The following is a 22815-nucleotide window of genomic DNA, read 5'->3' as shown; positions in this document are numbered from 1 at the left end:
AAAGTGGACAAGTCAAAGGAAGAAGAAATTTATGAACATTTTAGCATACATCCTCTTCATTCAAAAGAAGTTATGGGAGACAATATTAATCTCTTTCAGATGAAGAAAGCAAAAGGAACTCCCGTGAGTGTATGGGAGGAGAGCTTGGAAGCTCGATGTTTTCCCCAGCTCTTTCCTAAAGGAAAAGGAGGACGATACGATGAACGTCCAGAACAGATTCCAGCTTCTGAGTATCGGACCACAAGACTATATGCTGAAGATCCCAGATTTCGACAAAGTATTCCTTATTTGTTCCATCTTTTATTTGAAAGCGACTTGTCTGCACTGTCTTATGCAGTAAATCACATTTTAAAAAGTGGAGTACATTTACAAAATGTGTCTGCTAAGGATTTTATGGAGAAAGTGCAGCACCGAGATGATCATTTGGAAACACAACTTATCAATCTGATGGCTTGTCAGCGTGGGACAAATGAATATTGGTACCGACGCCATGGTGAATTAAAATGCATGTTACGGAATTTAGGAACACCAACATGGTTCGTTACCCTAAGCTGTGCCGAGTACGCTTGGGATGATTTACTGGATTTTCTACGAGAGGCAAATTCAAACATTAAAAACATCGAATACAAGACACCAGGAGAACTGTGCTCATTGGATCCGGTTAATGTTTGCAGATATTTCAATCATAGATTTGAGGCTATGATGTCCTTCATCTGCAATAAAAAAAATCCACCTCTTGGAGAAGTAGAGGATTTCTTTTGGAGAAAAGAGTACCAGGCAAGAGGTGCTCCTCATATTCATATGCTGTTGTGGATCAAGGATGCCCCAAAGTTTGGAACAGATACTGATGAAGCAGTGTTATCTTACATTGAAGAATATGCAACATGTGCTATACCAAAAAGCACAGAAGAGAAAAAGTTAAAGGAGCAAGTTTTACGTTTCCAAAGTCATCGGTGTGGAAAATACTGTCGACGGAAATACAAGAGCAAAGATAAATACTACACTAAATGTCGATTTGGATTTCCAAGACCTGTTCTTTCAAATGGAAGAGTCAACAGTTTTATGTCAGCTGTGAGACATACTATCACAAGAAAATCACCTAAGAATACCTACAACCTAAAAAGAAAAGAAGAATCAAAAAATATAAATGACTACAACCCAGTCATTTTATCCATGTGGAACGCTAACATGGATATACAGTATGTAGCTGACAATTCCATTGCTGTTGCTCGATATGTAACGTCTTACATTACAAAATCAGAAAAAACAGAATTGAAGGAAATGTGGGAAGAGATTTCTCACGAGAAGACTGTCAGTAAGAAGCTGTACAGTTTCAGTTTGAAGATGTTATCGCATCGAGAAATTGGATCCTACGAATGTTCAGATAGGTTATCTTCTGCAAGTCTCTACTCGAAGTCAAGAAGAATAATTTGGGCAAGTTTAGGCCTTGCAGCAATGAGAAATCGGGTACTGAAATCTGTAGGAGAAATTGAATATTTGGCCGAGAATGACCCAGAAAGTACAGATATTTTTAAATCAAACATGTTGGACACTTATTATCCCAAGAGAAGTCATCATCTGGAGAACATGTGTCTCTATGAAGTGCTGCAGATCTACATTTATTCACGGAAAGCCGCAGAAGACATCAACAATGGAAAATATAAAGTCGTTGGTGAAGAAGGATGTTTGGTGAAGCAAACAAAAGGAAGTTTGATAAATCACAGGAAGCTGAGTTGTGACACTACTGACAAGAAGGAATTTTACTACTTGGCTCTTTTACAGTTGTTTAAACCATGGCGTACAGAGGATGAACTACTGGGAGAATTTCAAAGCTATGAAGATTCTTTTAATGCTTGCAAAGACAGCATACAATGCAGTACATTCTCAACTTATCTGCAAATGTTAAATGAAGAAATTGAACAGGAAACTACAATTGCAGCAGAAATAGCTAGAGACAGTTCTCAGGACAGCCAAAGTTCAGGAACACTCAGTCAAGATCCCCTAGGACAACCAATCGTTGAAAATGAAGCATCAATAGCCATGAATGAAGTGGAAACGGCTATGAATCAAGCTCAAGAAGAATTTATAGACTTAGAAAATTTGGAAAGACAACTGAATCAAGAGCAGCAACAAATTTATGAAGAGATCAAAAACAAAATTGATCACGGATTTCTACATGAAAAAAAAGAGTGCTCATGCACATCATTTCATCCAATCAGGATGTATGTAAGCGGACAAGCTGGAACTGGAAAAAGTTTCCTTATAAAAGTTATCAGAAGCTACCTACAGCAAAAAACAGATTCTACTTTGTCTTGTGTGGTTACTGCTCCAACTGTGTTAGCAGCATATAACATAAAAGGAATCACTTTACATCGTTTGCTAATGTTACCAGTGGAGCATGAGAACAAAATACAATACAACAAGCTAACTGGAGAAGCATCCTTGGAAGTTTCAAGAGTATTGAAGAAGATGCAAGTTCTCATTATTGATGAGGTGAGCATGGTATCAAACTTAATGCTTGCCTTTGTGCATTTAAGAATGCAGCAAATTTTGAAGACAGACTATGACATGTTATTTGGTGGAAAACACGTCATAGTTTTTGGAGATCTTTTGCAACTTACTCCAGTTAAAGGACAACCAGTGTTTAATACTGTCACACATGAAGACACGAAGAAGTCATTGGGAAGCATCGGAAATACAAATATTTGGTCCTTCTTTGAGTACAAGGAACTTACTACTAATATGAGGCAAGCAAGCGATGAAGAATATGGAAGTATTCTGAAAGATATCAGAATTGGACTACTCACAGAAGTTGGCAAAAAAGCATTACAGAGTCGGCTGCTACATAATTTATTTCCAAAGGAAGAAATAGTTGCAGAGAAAATATACAAGAATATTGCAGAAAACAAAAGTGTCATCTGCTTAATGCCAACTCTACGTGAATGTTCAATATTTAATGAGGAGCTTTTGAAATTGGAAAAGGAAGAGATCAGGAAATTGGAAGCAGTGGACAAAATTGAGGATGGAAGAATTACTGTCACAGTAACAGGCAAACTGAAAAATAAATTGGACTCACTAGAGAAGAACATCTCCAAAACAGCTGGATTAGAAAAAAATCTATATGTTTGCATGAACTGTAGAGTATTTTTAAGAAGAAATGTGGATGTTGAAAAAGGTTTAGTTAATGGAGCTATGGGAAGAGTTGTGGGTTTTATTAATTATCAGAAAAAAGAAGGAATTGAATGTTTAAAAATAAAATTTGATCAGATAGAAGAAGTTAAAGATATTTGTCGTTGTACAGTTCGTTTCATGCTTGTGAAAGACTTATATGTACGTAGGAAGCAGTTTCCGTTTTCTCTAGCATATGCTGTAACTATTCACAAGTCTCAAGGATTGACTGTAGATTGTGCATTTGTGAACATTGGTTCAACTGTGTTCAAAGAAGGTATGGCATATGTTGCTTTGTCACGAGTGAAAACATTATCAGGTTTATTCATGATAGACTTTGATGATTCAAAAGTTAGTGCTGATACAAACTGTGTAAAGGAGTATAATAGATTAAGAAGAAGCTATGCTCCTCATTTAGGTCAGTATCCTGTGTTGGAGAAACGTGTAGTTACTCGTAAAAGAAAAAATGAGAATATCTGTAATGAAGATGTAGAGAAGAGGAAAAAAAAGAGGAGTGATGTAATTGCAAGCAAAAAGAAAAAGGAAAATGAAGAACAGGTTGTAGGATGTCATTTTGAAAATAGCTCTGGTGTCAACTGCTACGCAAATGTAGTGCTGAATGTTGCATTTTATCTGGAAAGTTTGCAAGAGCAGATAATAGTAAATCAGGGAAAAAGATTCTGTTCAGAGCTGAGTCTCCTTTTTCAAAAGCTGAGTAAAGATAAAACTCAAATAGAAAGTGCTACTGAAATTAGAAAACTTTTAGATATATGTTCAGGACGAACACAGTTTTCTCAAAATGAACAGCAAGATGCACACGAATTTTTGATGTATTTTCTTCAGGTACTGGAAGAAGAAGGAGTTCACATTGAAATTTTTTTTGGTCTCTCTTATAAATGGGAACATAGTTGTGAAAATTGTTATAATATATGTGGCTCTAATGTTGATAATGAAAGGTTTATTTATTTGACATTGCCAGAGAGTAAAACAGTCACTTTTGCAAAATTAGTTAAAGATGCTAATCATAGCATGAAATGTGGTGAGTGTAAATCTGACATGTTTTCAACGTTAATTTTAAAGGAATACGGACAGCATGTAATTTTAATGATGCAACGATGTAGAGCTGATGGTTCAAAATTGGATACTTTAATAAAGAAGTTTACAGGACAGCAATTATCAATTTCAGGAAAAACTTTTGTAACTGTTGCAATAATTTTCCATGATGGACCTACTGTTACTTCTGGACATTACACAGTTTATCTTAAATGTGAAAAAGGCTGGACACTGTGTAATGATTCCCAATTGATTTTCAAACAACGTTTGCCTTTTGATTTAGCAAATTCCTATCTAATCTTCCTGAAACCTAAATTTTAGAGAGATTTGGCAAGATCTGGACAAAATAATTTTACCATTTTACTGGATTACCATTGGAATTTTGTAAAAAAAAGATTTTTTAATTATCATTTGGCCTAATGGAAAGATAACCAATTGTAATGTGGACTTTTTTAATTTTTAATGAAACTTTCAAAAACCAATAATTTAGAGATAATCGGTAACATCTGCACAATTTAAATTTTGGAATGTTATTGGACTGCCATTGGAAATTTTTTCAAAAATGATTTTAAAAATTACTATTTGGCCATGCGGAAAAGTAACCAATTCTATTGTGGACTTAATAAATTATTCAAAAATTTTTCGTGAACCAAAATGTTACAGAGAATCGGTGAGATCTGGACAAATTAAACTTTAGAATTTTATTGGATTACCCTTGGAAATTTATTCCCAAAATTTTTTTTGAAATTACTATTTGGCCTAAAGGAAATGGAATCAGATGTATTGTGGAGTTATTTGAGATATAATATTGTGATTATACTTCTGAAACAAACATATCAGACGGTATTTTAAAGAAATAGGTATTGGTATTAGATGATATTTTTTTAGAATATTATGCATTTCTATAATGTTAAGTTTAAGTAAAAAGAGATTCTGGGCTTTTTTAATACAATCTTTGAGATTGTTATTTTTTTTTGCCCGCTGTAAAATGATGAATGCAATTGCTTTCACAATTTATAGTGAAATGCAATATATTCTGAAAACAGCAAAAATAAGGCAAAAATATTTTTTGAAAAATATGTAAATATGTGTACTGTATTATAAAATGTTTTAAAAATATTAATACTTTTTTCTTTTTTTTCAGATTGATATAGAAAAATTTCGAAAACTAGAACCATTTTTAAAGCAATTTTTTTTTAAAACAAATGAATAAATATTTTTTTGAGTGGGTATGGTAAGTCAATAATAATAATTGTAGTCTCTCAAGGACCTTGTAATGTGATAATTGATTTTTAGTGTTTTTAAAAAAAAAAAAAAAAAAAAAAAGTTTTAAAAACATATGTAAAAAAAAGATGAAAGATAAGGTTGGCTCTTAAAACAACCGTTGTGTTCATGCAGGGACAGAGGAAAGAAAGAATGGGAAAATTAGTCAAAGCGACAAGTGTGCTGATCTATTTTGTTGTTCACTAGGGAAACACTGGTCTCCCTATGACAAATTAGATCATGACAAGAGGCGCATCGAATATCAACCCTCCGAAATCGAGGGTTAATTTCCAGAGGGCCAGCAAAAGGAGATGCTCCCCCCACAGATGAAGGGCTCACCTGACCTGCAGAAGAAGGAGTCAGCCCTGCAGATGATGGTCCAGGCTGAGCTGCTGTGGATGTACTTGGTTGACTTTCTGAAGAGTTACCTCCAAAAAGATGACCATGTGTCCTTCTGTGTACATCCTTGAGGTGTCTCTTCATGGTATGATTCCCAAAGGAATACTTCCTGTCAGGATTACCTCTTGAAAGTACACGCTGACACAGCCTACAAGTTACTAAGGGTGCATTTACCTTTTGCTGGCCTTCAGGAAAAGTAAAATAATCCCATACATAAGAGGGCTTTTGTTTCCTCGCTCTCTGCCTCAAGGTAGTGCTGCTAGTGCTAGCCTCACTCTCAGAAGAGCTCTGCTGTTCTGCCATCGTATCACAAAGACAACCCAGCTCCTTCTCCTAAGGGATCACAAGCAGAAATGAGAGGAATGGGTGTGGTGTAGGAGAGTTCTAGAACTGAAAGTAGTTTCAACCAATCAAAAGTTGTGTTTCATGATCACATGACCTACCGTACGCTTACGGTACGCTTACGGTACGCTTACGGTACGCTTAAGGCAAAAGTGCGCATGCGCGTAAAAAAGACACGCGCTTGCGCGCATGCGCATAACGGTCACTACCCGACACTTCCGCGTAACGTGCGCGTGTAGCGTACGCGCGCACGCGTCCCACGCGGAGTACGCGCGGCTACGCAAATTGCGTAACTATACGCAAGCAGCGTAGAAAAATTACGGGCGTTGCGTAAACCGTACGCTTACCGAAAGCTTACGGTACGCGTACTAAAAAAATAATAAAAAAAATAGAAAAAATTTACTGCAAATAAATTTTACATGTTTATTTTAAAAAATATATTTAAAAAAAACATATTAAAGAATTTTAAAAATTTAACCATAGTCTTTATAAAAGGTAAGAAAATTAAAATAAAAATATGTTAAAAAAAATAGAAGAAAAAAAAAAATTAGCATTTAAAAAACCTTGCAAATTCACTGAAAAAACCATGGGTTTCACACACGTTATAGTTAGGAATTAGCATTTAAAAAACCTTAGAAATTCAGTGAAAAAACCATAGGTTTCACACACGTTATAGTTAGGAATTAGCATTTAAAAAACCTTAGAAATTCAGTGAAAAAACCATAGGTTTCACACATGTTATAGTTAGCTGGACATTTTACTCGTAAAAAACCAATGAAATTCCCCCGTTATAGTTAGTTCAGCTAACTATAACTCGCGCGCCCGCAATGCACTGCTGATGACGTCACATATTACATCACTCATGACATGGTCAGTGACATCACTCATGACATCACTGATGACATCTCAAATGACATCACTGATGACATCACTGATGACATCATCCTTGTGATAGAGTGGCAGACCTCCTCTTCCACTTCCTTGACCTGATTCTGTTCAGCCGTTCGGGCTGTAGCTGTGTCTAAAGGTCCTATGGAAAAATGCATGGGAAAAACGCGTTTTGGGACCCCCCTTTTATCTCAGCCCCCGCTTGACGAATCCCCCCGAGACTTTCAGGGTAGGAGCGGAGCGTAGCGCCCCACCTATTTTGAAAAATTCGCGAGGATTCGTCGACCGGCGCCAAAGTTATTCAAAATAGAATGTTGCGGTTTTCCTATGGAAACGTGGTCCTAACTATAACTACCTACTGGCGACCGCCAGTAGGTAATATATATATATGTATATATAAAGTCCAAAGCTCGCCCCGGATAAGAATGAGACCGACACACCATGGGAAGGACAACTGGATTTATTTCAGCAAATTGTTGCTGTGTGTGGTATGCACGATTCCGGAAACACTGTGGCAAACGCGTTTTTGTTGCTTAGGCTTTTATCAGTGCCTGGTTTCCAAGAAGGTTCCTTCGCCAGGGGCTGCTTTAAATCTTGCGATAGTGTTGTAGCCACTCCCATTATTGCAATGTTTTTCAGTTCCTCCTTTGCTGTACTGCGTTGTTCACCATGCTGGCCTAAGATCCGCTGCATGCTGGGAAACGAGGTCCGATGCGGTTACCCATACAGTGAGGGGTTAGACCAAACACCCAGTGGCGTCCCAATTCCTATTGGCATCCTGACTTCACTTGTTATATGGGTTAGCCACTCCCTATTTACAACACTAAGTTAGCATAACCGAGTCAACTGTTAGAAAGCCAGCTTGCCGTTTCTGCTGCTTTGCACGCGACACTGTTGTTATATGTTATTCATTTTAGAAATGCTTACTCGACTTTGCCTTACAGGATAACAGTTTATTGTTTAACATTCTTAATAGTGTGCTGCGACCTTCGTCTGTACATCATGTAAAGAACAAGGCTAGGACACTAGACGGTGCAGAGTGTTGTGTTCAGATTGATTGTACCCCTTTTTAGACATATCATACATGCAGCTGCCAACATCTGAAGGACAAGTGCCTTTAATATTACAGTACAGAATGTTTTAGAATTCATTCGAACAGAAGAGCTGATGCATGAGAGAGCTAGCTGATCCTTTGATGTGATTCCACTAAGCTGATCTATACGGTATGGGGTACCCCCTGTTAGCCTAAGAGACCTTCTATTAGTCTAATAATATTTTATTAGTTGCTAGAGAAAGGAGTGTGGCTGCATACCACTGTCATTATTATTATGATTGCTCCTTTTATTCTGTATGGTATTGTAACAATGCTGATGGTTTTGATCTTAACCATTTGTCTGCTAGTGTTAGCCAAAGCACTGCATCTTAGGACGCGAGGTTTATAAAATAAACTCTTTAAACTTTACCGTGTCTGTATTATTCTGTTGTGGACTGTTAAATAAGTACAAACCGGTATTTCGGATGCACACCACTCCTGAGAAATATCTAAGTCGCATGTTCTGGGTTGTCTATACATTGGGACCGCCTAGCTAGATCTAGGCTAACGAATGGGACACTAAGCTAGTCGGATATGGGGTTCTTGGTTCTGAGGGGAGTTTCTGGTACACCACAATTCTCTGAGGTCCTGGTTTCCTGCGCATAGTTCTGTGCATACGCAGAATCCCTGCAACATGGCGCCCAACGTGGTTAAGTTCTGATACGCCTTAGTAGTACTTTTATTAGTCCACAACGCCCTCACTCTGGTTTCCGGATAACGGGAGTGACTGCTTAATCTACCTGAGTTTCGACTAGAGGTTCGTTCAAGCTTGACAATTAAAAAGATTAGTTTTTACTGAACCCAAGTGCTACTGTAAGACTTGTCGTTATTCTTTAGTGTGTCCTAATGGCGGTCAATATAGCCGCACATAGTAGGGTTCCTCTACGTCAGCATTTGCGGACGTATGGGGTGCCTGATGACGGGCTGGCTGCGGTCTTTGTGGTAACTGCTGACGCAGCACACCCGTATGAGTTGTTTTACTCTTGGGTGACTTTTCCAGAAGTGGATGAAGATGATACTTTTCACGAATATACTGCCACACAAGTACCTGCAGCTTATGCTCCGTATAGGACACTAGAAATACCTATTTCTGCCTGGCAGCATACTATTTGGTTTAATGGCGCCCTTCCCCATACGGTGGCACCGCCAAGACTTGGCCCTTTGTCAATTGCAAGGGCCGATTGGCCGGTGCTGGCCGGTTTTACACCCCATCCCAACTACATGACGGTTGGGGTGGCAGACTTACAAATACTGCACACTGCCCTGATTACGGTCCATAGGGCTTTAGTGCAGTACGTGTCTCGCAACGTACAGGTGGGGGCACCTGCAGTTGCGGGTCACACGACTGACCACCGAGCTGTGGTCATTAGTCCCGTAATCGTTAATGCGGTTGTAGGCAAGCGCCCCCAAAATAAGGATGAATTTCCTTACTGGCTTGCTGAAAAGTTTGATCAACTGGAAGCCGTGTTTCCAAACACTTCTCCTGTGGATAAACACAGGATACTCACCATTACCTTGCCGAAGGATCTGGTACCTGATATTGTTGATTGTAACAATTGGGGCTCGGTCTTTGCTGCGACCTATTCGAAGTGCTATGGCACTCCGTCTATGTCTGTACTACCCTCTGTCATCAAGAAAGTTCAGGAAAATCATGGTGCAGAAGCGGCCATCGAATTGGGAATGAGGCTTGTCGACAGCTTCGATGTGGTTTCTTCCATGGTGATGGGGAACCTAAAAGGAGATGCTCTGCAGTTCCAAGTAGGTAATATGATGGAACTTGTGGCTCCTGCCGACAAGCCCAGGGAATTTGCAAAAATTATTGCAAAAGCCTACAGAATGGTGGGACGTAGCACCCTAGGCGTGAAACCCACCGTTAAAATTCCTGATGTAGTACAGCAGACTAAGGTGAGTTTGTCTATGAAAGACGAGAAGCCCAAGTTTCCAAAGGAAAGTTGGCGAGCCAAGAAACAGGGAAGGCAGCAACAGAAGCGTAGGTCGCGTTCTGCCTCGCCAGTTCAGTTGTCTACTGAACGCAAATATGATTTGCGCGATCGTTCTAATATTAAGTCACCTGACTTCAGGTTTCTGAACGCTCTCCTCGTTCTTCACAGGAAACATCGGCTTCACAATCAGGTGGCGGAGACCGTGGAAGAGGAAGGGATGCTCAAGGTCGTGAGCAACCCCGACAGACTGAAGTTAAAGGCAAGCAAGACGACACTGCGCATCAAAGACCTCCGTTTCAGAAAAAGAAGGTTGCTGCTCTAACTGCGAGATATGCCTCAGATGGTACGGACACTGCTTCAGAACCAGACATGGGCTCTAACTGTGTTAGACAGCGCGGCGGAAGTTACAGTAGTGCGGCAAGCACTGCGTCCGTATCTGGAGGTGAGAGCAACTGATACATATGTGAGTGTTGAAACTGCTGATACTCGCGAAAAACCCCCTGAAAGGATGTTTGACATAATCCTTAAAATAGAGAGTGACATACATCGTAGAATTAGAGTCGTCTTTTGGGATAATTTATCCTCAATTTATGACATTCTGTTAGCGGAAGAGGATTGGCCTCCGGCTTTCATTTTAGATGCTCCTAGAGGAGAGGTGGTAATCCTCCCCTCCTTTGGGCACACAGTGCCTATGGAACATGCTAACAGGTTGGCCGGGGAGTGGGCGCAGGTGCAAGGGCCTGCGTTGTATCGCAATCAAGTGGGCTGGGATAAAATTTCTCCCGACCATACGATTCCGTTGCGGTCCGATCCCCAGCCTCAACTTCAATATCCCATGCGTCGCGAGGCTAGATCTCACGTCGCGACTATCCTTGAACAATTGGAATATCAGGGAGTAATTGAAACTTGTGTGTCACCTATGAATAACCCTTTATTCACTGTAACGAAGCCTGACGGGTCGTACCGCCTAGTTTTGGATTACCGGCACTTAAACTCTCACTGCCGGACGTGCGCGGTACAGAATACTCACAGTTCGGCTCTCGTCGATAGTCTTGTGAGTAAACGGTTTACAACCACACTTGACATATCCAATGGCTTTTACAGCCATAACCTGTCCCCTCAGAGTAGTGAGTGGACGGCTTTTACCTCGGGCGGTAAACAAAGAAAGTTTAAAAGACTACCTATGGGCTATAAGAACAGCCCTGGGGTCTTTGCTGCTCGAGTGGTCTCGCTCCTAGAGTATATGGACCCGGATGCGTACTCGTATGTCGATGATATCTGTCTAACAGACGACGAGTTGCTCCCATACCTTGCTCTTGTGGATGGCATAATTACTACGTTTGCTGACTTTGGATACAAATTCAATTTTGCGAAGTGCCACATCGCCGAGTTCACAGTGTTGTTCTTGGGGTACGAACTCAATAGTGAGGGTCGCGGCTTGGCTCCGCACTTCCTTGAGAAGTGCGCACGCCTTTGTACTCCTACAACGCTGAAAAAATTTCAATCATTGCTGGGTTTTCTGAATTTCGGGCGTACCTACATTCCTGATTATGCCCAGCGTATCAAGACGCTTTATGCCTTGGTACAACCTACTTTTACCAAATCATGCTGGCTGCCAGAGCATACAGCTGCATTACAAACTTTGCAGTCTGATCTTCTTGCTTCGAAATACTTACATACTAACCTGGTCATTAGAATTGTACCAGGCGCGGTGGGTTTCACGTACTTAACGTTCAATGAGGGCGACACCGTTCCCATTGCTTACAAATCTCATCTGTACACTTCAGCTGATCTGCGCTTTTCCGCTGTCGAAAAAGTATTGACAGCAGTCCAGATGGCGATCCTGAAAGGACGAGCGCTATCACAGGGAAAGCACATGCTGGTGGTAACACCGTACCCTGCCCTCGAGGCAGTCACTAAAGCTAGTGTACCAAATTCTAAGGCTTTGCATCCAAGGTGGATACAATGGGCAACTTCCTTGGCTTCGCAAGACGTCACATATATCTTTGACGCGGCGTTGCAGTCTCAGGAGTTCTTGGATTATGAATTCGTTCATCCGACTCCTTCGACATTGCGCCCACTTGAGGAGTACCATTGTGTCATTTACACTTATGGGTCTGCGCAACCCGCTACTGGATCGAAGCACGCCTATTCAGCTGCCTGCGCAATTGTTGTGGGTACCTTCGTGAATGGAGAGTTCCAATCTGAAGCTGTGCATACACAGACATTGGATGATTGTACCGTGCAGTTGGCTGAAGTTCGTGCTCTGGTGCTTGCGCTGGAGTACGCTGATCTTCGAATCCCCACTCTAGTGGTGTGTGATTCGTTCTATTGTGTTCAATCTTACAATGACAATCTACATTTTTGGATTCAGAATGATTTTCATGATTCCAAAGGTAGCACAATAAAGCATAAAACGCTTTGGGTTCGAGTGACAGCACTTAAAGAACTGCTACCACTCGTGAATGTAATTCACACTCTTGGTCACCAACGAGTTGGTGTCCATGCTGTCGGTAACAGTTTGGCTGACGAGGCAGCAAAAACAGCAGTGGCAACATATCTAGTAGCGGCAGTTACAAGATCCAAAAGTAAGATCGATGATGACATCTTGGCAGCTATTGCTGCTTCCGAGACCGGGACAACTTTTCCGAAAGGTTTCCCTTCTCGATACCATTATCGCTTAAGTCCTGATCACGTCCCGTTAGTGAGGATTAACGACGTTGGTGACAGGGTGATTTCCAACGCGGACCGTAGATGTTCTTTGATATCAGCAGCTCACGAAGGTGTTGTGTCTGCGCATGCTGGAGTGTCGGCTACTATATCTCTGCTGCAACAACGTTACTGGTGGTACCGTTTGTACAAACAAGCGCGGGCATATGTTCTTACTTGTGAAATTTGCCAGCAGATTAAACCTTCCACTGCAGCGCTTTCACCACAAACACAGTTGCATATATCTAATCAACCACTCGCGTGCGTTTATTTAGATCACTGCGGTCCTTTTACCTCTGATACTGCGTACAAATACATCTTGGTTGCAGTTGATTCGTGCACATGTTTCCTGTGGGTATGGCCACAAAGGAGTGCTGATGCCAGAACTGTCATCAAGGATTTGCGTGTCTTTGTAGGGAGTTTTGCATGTGGTACCCTTCATTCTGATCAGGGTCCTGCGTTCGCCTCACGGGCGTACAAGGAGGCCATGAGAGATTTGGGGGTCCAAGTCAAATTTTCGTCTCCATACCGGCCTGAGGGCAACAGTGTTGTGGAGCGGATGAACCGTGACCTAAAGCAATCTTTGACAGCGAGGGTATTAGGTACAGGCCGGAACTGGCTCTCCCACTTGTATGACGTACAACGTGCACTTAATAATCTCCCTAGAAGGTCTCTGGGTGGGAGGACCCCGTACATGATGCTCTTTGGAGTAAGAATGTTTGTCCCGGACCTTGATGGTCTAGACATGGCGGCAGCAGCCGCCCCTTTTGACCTAGATGACCACTGTGCTGTATTGCAGAATCTACAAGAAGCCAGAGACACTCTAGCAAAAGGACACGTACCCTCTACATCAGAAGCTGCGCTCCAGATTCCGGTAGTCGGCTGGCTACCTCGAGTTGGTGACCTGGTCCGTGAGAAGGTGGAGAACAAGAAGGAGTTCGGCCCCTCTTATCGTGCACCAGTCCCGGTGCTTGGAGTCCTGGGTACGTGTACAGTTGTTTTACCTCCTCTTCCTGGTCGCAAGGATAACAGGTACATCTCGACTGACAATGTCAAGCTACAGCGGGTGGCCGATTCTCCATAGCATGACACCTTCAGTTTCTTGCCCTTCAATGCTGAGAAACTCTGTTGTGGTGCCACCCTCTAACATCTTGCCTGAAGTTTCCATTGAGCTTGCAGTTACTGGTCCTTCTGTGCCATCTAATGCTGGTGGTCTACCTGATGATCCTGAGTATGCTTATCCAACAGAAGTACCTTTGCCTCTATTACATTGAACAACAATTGCCCAGTCACATTCTTCCTTTGAAACTGAATCATTGACTTCCACTGCCCCTTCCAAAATTTCTAAATTTTTTGCCTGGTTCAAGAGACATTTTTTGGTTGCACCTTGGACTTACATCTGGCTGGTGCTATTAAGTATTTTTTTTGTTCATGTCCATTGGCTTTGTGGTAGTGTTTTTTAAATTGATAAATGGACACTACCTGAATGAACGATCTACAATTCGATCAATTGATGGAACTTTGGCCCCCCATTCCTCATCACACATCATGAAAAGGGACAAGACTTTTGTGAACATCACCGCCTGGCCTGTACGCGATGGAATTGCTTGGGATGCTGTGAACTTTCACATTCATGGTCCCACCGAAGTGATTAATGTGCCAACTGTTTTTTGTGTTTCTTGGGTGATGTAATTAAACAGAACATCCGATCAGATGATTGGGATGTGCAAGCGATAGAAACACTGTTTTCTGATTTGAAATATTATGCTGCATTTGATGCTGAGGATTTGTATTTAAACCTGCAAATTACGATGAACAATTTTGCTATCAACATTATGGCACACATTTCCTACACAGGGCAAATACCTTTCGGAATATTGTTAATTTTACTCAGTGGGAACATTGTCCTGTCCCTATGTGTGGCAGTTCTGCCACTTTAGTGAAAAAATTCACTTACTTTTCGGATTTTAGTGTGTCTGACCCTAATTCTTTTTATTTTAAGGTGGCGGTAGAACCAGCTTCTAAGGTTAGACTGACACACACTAAATTATTATATTCCAAATCCTTTATGGATGAATTGGCAATTGGAGGTTATGACCTCTGGAAAGCTACTATCGATCTTAAATCGGTTTGGGGAACTAAACCGTGGCAGGTACAGGGAACAGAAGCTTTGCATCGTGCCTGTCTTATCCCAAACCATATGTTATTTTTGAATTCAACTATTTTTCAGACCACCTGTTTTGGTTTGGCTATATCTAAAAAATTGAATTCCCCCACAATCCCGGATCTGGGTGCTTATCCTAATTGGACGAATCACACAGATCTGTCACTTACTATGTTGCAGTCCCTCGTCTCCAACACCACCTTCAATATTTCAGCAATTGATCCTGAGGGATGGTTGGTGTGGCAGACGGGTTCAGATTCCTGTCAACGTCGGTTTCTGAATTTGACACCAGGGTATACATAATTGAGAGTAGACCCTCGTTTTCAATCAACACACACGTTAACTACCTACTCGGTAGGTAAGTTATGCCAGCCATGGTTGCAACATTCCACATTGGCTTCAGTTAAGCTACATTTATCAAGATTAAATGACAAAATAGATTTGAATGATTTTGTTAAGGGTCCTGCGAGTGACAGGCCCAAGAGATGGGTTTATGCTATTTACAATGAAGTTTGGAAGTTATCGCAAATTGAAGCTGCTTCCAGGCTACGTGCTATTGACCAGGCCAATATGGAAAAAGTATTGGCTGTTATAGATAATAGTATTAACACCTTGTCTTCTAGAATTTATACATTAGATAATATTGTTTCATCTGTCGTAGACATTGTGCAAGATGAAGTGTCTGTGTTATATCATGGTCAAAATCAATTACGTTCAATTATGCAGTTTGCCTGGACTTTGCAAACGTTAAAAGCAGGAAAAGTCCCTTGGGATTACATGAATACGTCTTCGTTATTCCTTCCTTTTAATTTGACAGATAAACAGCAGTTCATGTCCATGAAAGACGCAACTTACGCATTATTGCATATTGAAAAATGAGAACCATTACCTTTTTCTATTGCTGAGTTGAATTCGGCTGTGTGGCTTGTACACGGATTGATCACGTTGCCTTTCAGTAGGTTTAAGTTCAGTTCGTGCATGAAGCATTATGCCATAGGCAGATATGAACAGCTTGGTAATGCCTTCTTGCACGAAGTATGGACACTTCCTTTCACATATAGATGCGTGAGAGATGGCAAGGAAGTTTATTTGAAAGGTGAAGAATGTACTTCAGCTCCTGATCATTCTGTGGTTTGTAGGCATATACAATTACATGGCGCTTGCAATATACACGCTCCTAATTTAGCTTGTGTCCTAAAAGGTATTCCGGTGCCAGTTATAACGTCTTCTTTTAAGTTGCTTGCCAACGGTAGTTATTTGCTTTTAAATAATGAAGCTAAGTCACCGTTTCACAAAGGGTGATTTGCTGTAATAACGTCCTTTTCCCACCCCCGCACGGCAGGCTCGATATATCCATCTGGCCGGCGATTCCAACCTTGAACGCAGAGTTGAATAAGTATGAGTAGAATAAGAGCTCTTTTGTCTCAAAGAGAAGTTTCTTTGACTTCGTCCCGTGAAACATGTCTTCTTCACATAGCAAACACACGCACTGAAGTACAAGCTCTTTTAAATACTGACCTCCCCCTACATTTTGGAACGTTGATACAGACTATCTTTAATGCTTCGTCTATGACTGGCCTTGTTCATTTTTTAAAATTGTCGGCTCAGGCCTCGTGACATCTTTCCAAACGATTTTTGGTGTGATCCCCGCGTTTTTACATTCTATTTTTTCAAGTATCTTCAGAGGGTTTCCCTTGCTACTGGCTCTTGGGGCCGGGATCCTCTTGTTGATCTGCGCTTTTCGTTATGGCTGCACGCCTGGGGTTACAAGACAGAATGCTCCGCCTGCTACATCTTCGTAGCCAGATGCTTGATTACTATGGCACTTTACCGCTGGTGACCTTAAGCGTCAAGTATGGATTGTCATTCCGGTTTGGTTATTTTACCTGTGTGCAGCCTGTCTTTCATTGCCTAGATTGTCCCTTCCAATGGGCTCTGGCCTTGTGTCTGTCAAACTTGGTGTCACCTGACCCGGATTTTGATGAACTGATGTGTCCGTTACTGGATCATGAGTTTGCTTGTTTTGGAATTGGGTTCATGGCTTTGGGTGCTACACAAGGAGTCCTTGGTAACTGGGATATCGGAGAGGCCGCTATTGAATTCCTTGAACGAAGTTATCTCGAGGATGCTGACAGCTGTCCTGTTATGGTGCTGGATGCTCCGATAATTGAGGAACACGTGTGTTCTTTTCCACTAATAAATTGGATGGCAGATACTTTTGCGGAACTCTCCAATGATTTCCTCTTGGAAGCTGTTGCAACTTATGGTGCATATACCTTGATGGATTGACTGTTTTACATAGTCACGACAGGATGCATCCATAGATGTCAATTTTTTTATCGAAAACATTTTTTTTTTTATGTTTTTTTCTCTGGGACATCGTTTCTATTTTTTTACACGATTTTCTTTTTTTCTCGAACTTTACACTCACCTTATATGGACTTATAGTTCATGCTCTTGGTTCTGTTCTATATCACTTGAACTCTGCGTGCTTGCTAAGTGCGCCCCTAGTGGTTAGTGATTCGATCAAGGGGGGGTGTTATATGGGTTAGCCACTCCCTATTTACAACACTAAGTTAGCATAACCGAGTCAACTGTTAGAAAGCCAGCTTGCCGTTTCTGCTGCTTTGCACGCGACACTGTTGTTATATGTTATTCATTTTAGAAATGCTTACTCGACTTTGCCTTACAGGATAACAGTTTATTGTTTAACATTCTTAATAGTGTGCTGCGACCTTCGTCTGTACATCATGTAAAGAACAAGGCTAGGACACTAGACGGTGCAGAGTGTTGTGTTCAGATTGATCGTACCCCTTTTTAGACATATCATACATGCAGCTGCCAACATCTGAAGGACAAGTGCCTTTAATATTACAGTACAGAATGTTTTAGAATTCATTTGAACAGAAGAGCTGATGCATGAGAGAGCTAGCTGATCCTTTGATGTGATTCCACTAAGCTGATCTATATGGTATGGGGTACCCCCTGTTAGCCTAAGAGACCTTCTATTAGTCTAATAATATTTTATTAGTTGCTAGAGAAAGGAGTGTGGCTGCATACCACTGTCATTATTATTATGATTGCTCCTTTTATTCTGTATGGTATTGTAACAATGCTGATGGTTTTGATCTTAACCATTTGTCTGCTAGTGTTAGCCAAAGCACTGCATCTTAGGACGCGAGGTTTATAAAATAAACTCTTTAAACTTTACCGTGTCTGTATTATTCTGTTGTGGACTGTTAAATAAGTACAAACCGGTATTTCGGATGCACCCCACTCCTGAGAAATATCTAAGTCGCATGTTCTGGGTTGTCTATATATTGGGACCGCCTAGCTAGATCTAGGCTAACGAATGGGACACTAAGCTAGTCGGATATGGGGTTCTTGGTTCTGAGGGGAGTTTCTGGTACACCACAATTCTCTGAGGTCCTGGTTTCCTGCGCATAGTTCTGTGCATACGCAGAATCCCTGCAACACACTCACCACCAGCGACTAATCCTAGGAAATCAGGTATTGCAGCTGAAACCAGAAGATTCCCCTGTATAAAAATCTACAGCCTCTCTCCCCGCGCAGTAGGTAAGACACTGTGGTAATATTAGCGGATGGGGGTGATGTATTGATTTAGGTACATAGTCCAAAGTTGCTGGCTTCACACATCACACTAGACCGAGAGGGGGTGTCAGAGACCAGTGCCTGCCTTCTGGTCAAAACATAAAGTCCAATGCTCACCCCGGATAAGAATGAGACCGACACACTATGGGAAGGACGACTGAATTTATTTCAGCAAATTGTTGCAGCGCGTGGCATGCACGATTCAGGAAACGCTGTGGCAAACTCGTTTCAGCTGCTTAGGCTTTCATCAGTGCCTGGTTTCCAAGAGGGTTCTTTCGCCTTGGGCTGGTTTAAATCTTGCGATAGTGTTGTAGCCACTACCATTATTGCGATATTTTTTGGCACCTCCTTTGCTTTACTGCATTGTTCACCATGCTGGCCTAAGATCCGCTGCATGCTAGGAAACAGGGTCCGATGCAGTTACCCATACAGTGTGGGGTTCGACCAAACACCCAGTGGCGACAAATCCTAGGAAATCAGGTATTGCAGCTGAAACCAGTAGAATCCCCTGTAGTGAAACAGAGCACACATATAACATATATATACTACAATGTTACCCAAAGCCATGAAACACTAGTAGAAAAATAATAGATAAATTAAAAATAAATTAATATCTATACATATATATTTGTATCTTAGGGGAGACAGAAATGCTTTTATCTTTGAAACAAATATAAAAATAAAATAAGAACTTATTTACAATCTGTCGTGAGTGTGACCTAACTCCTTCTTGTGGGAGGACTTATGGGTATATGGGTATATATATATTAAGCTTACAAAATATCATATCCTCAAGAATGCTCAAGACAAGCAAAATCTCAGCAAAACCAGTGTGGATTCATCTACGCAGTAGGAGGTTTCTATGGCGGATCTCTCTCTTGTTCGGGAGTTAGAGGACCTTTGGGATGACAATCCCAGCCAAGAACTCACATCTACCCCTTGTTTCAACATGACTGGCATAGTTATAGAAAAGAATAAATTCACCCACTTCAGGACCAAATCCACCTTCACACCTATCGCACTACACGACTACATCGATGAGTTCCATGAGATACTGACTACCAAAATTAAAAAACTCAACAAGCCAGTCAACATGGCCAAACAACATTATTGTGAACAAGATCAAAAATATCATAAACTCATGACTAAATTGAAAACCAAAAACGATCTAGTCATTCGCAACAGTGACAAAGGGGGCCACATAGTCCTGTGGTCCCAGCAGGACTACAAAACTGAGGCTTTTGGTCAACTCAACGATCGTGAATGCTGAACTCACTCGAACATGGAAAATCTTAAATTGAAATATCAGACATTTTACAACAAACTTACAATGTGGAGGAAAAAGGACCTTATATGTGAAGATGAGTACAAATTTTTAAAGAGAGATAAACCAACTACTCCTTCCATTTACTTTATTCCGAAGGTCAACAAGAGCATCACTAAAACCGCAAGGTCGTCCCATCATCACTGCTAGGGACAGACTTCTTGAAAACACCTCCGTTTATGTTGATTTCTTTTTGCAAGATTTTGAAAAGGCATTACCCTCGTATGTGAGGGACACCAGTGACTTCATTAGAAAGATCACAAATGTTAATTGGTGTACAGATTATTTGCTAATAGCACTCGATGTATCAGCCCTCTACATGAGTATCCAACATAATGATGGCATCAATGCAGTTCAGTTCTATCTGTCCCAAAGATCCGCACATTACAGGTCACACAATGAGATGCTTATTTCTATGATTGACTTTTATCTTCATAATAACATCTTTATGTTTAACAACCTCCTATATCAACAAACAAGGGGGGTTGCTATGGGGGCCAGCTTCTCCCCCAGCTATGCTTGCTTACACATGGGCTGATGGGAGGAGCTGGTCCTGAAGGCGGAGTACACTAACATTATGAAACACAATGTACAAATTTGGCTCCGCTTCATCGATGATTTGTTTTTAGTATGGCATGGGACCAAACAACAGGCTTTCTAATTTGTTGAACAGATTAACTGCAATTCCCTCAATCTGCATTTCACAGTCATGATCAGTGAGACTAGCGTTAATTTTCTAGACACACAGGTATTTGTACAGAACAACAAACTAGAAACCCGCCTGCACCGTAAAGAAACGGCTGGAAATTCTACACTGCACGCAACCAGTTCTCACCCTCGACATTTAGTGAATAGCATCCCATATGGCGAGATGCTTCGACTCAAAAGGATTTGCAGTACCGAGGTTGATCTTAAGACTGCACAGGAATTGAGCAGGCAGAGGTTTGTGGAAAGAGGTTATTCACCCAAAATCATTAACCAGGCAATAGCTAAAACCCAGATGCTTGACAGGAAAGATCTACTTAGAGATAAGCAGGTGGTGAATACCCCCATTACAACCAGAACTGATTTAAACCCCAATGCCATGCAGAAATTCCACCTTATCATGGGATACAGTAGACAGCACAAAGAAATCCACAAGATCATACAATCAAGTTGGCCACTAGTACTGAATGACTCGGTGTTAGGACCCCTGCTTCCGCAGAGGGTGTCCATCACCCATAGCAAAGCTCTCTCCATGAGGGACTGTCTTGTCACAACTAATCCGGAGATCATTGAAAACACCTCCTGGCTGCAGACACACAAGGGTTTTATTTGTTGTAAAACATGTAAAGCATGCATTCATGGTGTTAATACTGTATTGTACACTACCCCTTTCTGCCAAAGAAAGTATAAGATCACGAAACAGTTAACATGCAAAACTGAATACGCAGCTTATGTACTCACGTGCTCGTGTGGCTTAAAGTATATTGGGAGTACGAAACTTCAAGTACACAAGCGTATTCTCCAACACCTTCGCGCCATCACAAACCAAGACAACACTTATCCAGGAGCCAGGCATTTTAGAGAAGTACATCAATCTAACAACAAGTACCTGAGCTACTATGTGATAGACGCGATTTCTCCCAGCAGAAGGGGTGGAGATGGAGATTACAAACTCAGGAGGCTAGAAACCAGATACATCCTGCAGTTTGACACCAAGCACCCCAATGGGCTCAATGTTACTGAAGACCTCCATACATGTTTATAAGATTGTATAGTACGATAGGCAATTGGGTATTTTTACTTATGTGTACAATAAAGCTTGGTGAGAACAATATTAAATGTGCATATGACATTACATTGCTACTATTTATTATAGATAACTGTACTATTTATTAGGCAAGTTCCATTTGTAGTGGATGATTTTAGCTAATAACTCAATTTTATATATGTATTTATATAATTATATATTTATGCTTGAACACAGGATTTTATTCATATTCTTTGTATAGTTTTGATATGGATAATCCCCTATTTATTTATTTATTTATTTATTTATATGTTCATATATCCCTACTCTATGAGTTAGCGTCGAACTTGTGAGAAATCTTGCCCACATATCTTATACGAACATATAGGATGCATGCAGTACATGTCCTTTTTCATGTATTATACATCTTTTTTTTGCACATGCTCTCTTGCACATATTTATACCCGCCTGAATGCACATATTTATTTCCTGCCAGTCTGCGCAACAACAGACAAGTATATAAGCCGCAAATGTACTTTAAGCTAACTAGGAGGGAGTACCATTTAAAAAAAAAACATAATGGGGAGTCTTTGAGCCATGTGAGTTTCACCAACATAACTCTTGCTCTGATGTGGATCTACTACTTCCTATGCCAGGGAATCATGGGTATTTTACCGTAACAAGCCTGAAACGCAGAATGGCACAAATCCCCCAACAGATTCCTTTTCCACATCTCCTTGTAGAGTGTTCCTATCATTCGAAACCATATTTGGCCTCAACCACTCTTTGATACTTTACGGAGCTATGATCTTTTAAACTCTATTTGGTGCCATTTTGGTGTGATTCATAGTCCATATTGTAACAGATGTTATTTATGAAATCAACTATTTATTTTGCACTATGCACTTATCAAACACTTTTGCACTGATTGTTGACCGCGTGGCTTACCAGTACGACCCTATTTTCACCAACAGGGACAATGTATTAAGTTTATGTACCTTACTATGTGACAGGACTGTTGATGAGATTACCAGCCCATACAGCATTTTATGATGTATTTTACTGCCATTCGGTTATCGCTATGTACAAGTTTAATTAGCCTCAACATTTTATTGTAAATATGTG

General features: G+C 40.9%; 1 protein-coding gene across 3 annotated transcripts in view; it reads left to right on the top strand.

Annotated features, from left to right (window-relative positions):
- LOC146812909 (uncharacterized) overlaps nucleotides 1-22815 on the top strand; it is a 1154794-nt gene that overhangs the window by 1051940 nt on the left and 80039 nt on the right. The window lies entirely within an intron of this gene.

Source organism: Triturus cristatus, chromosome 7 (genome assembly GCF_964204655.1).
Source record: "Triturus cristatus chromosome 7, aTriCri1.1, whole genome shotgun sequence".
NCBI classification, from domain to species: Eukaryota; Metazoa; Chordata; class Amphibia; order Caudata; family Salamandridae; genus Triturus; species Triturus cristatus.
The sequence above is the reverse complement of the archived record's forward strand: the minus strand, read 5'-3'. Positions and strand labels throughout refer to the sequence as shown.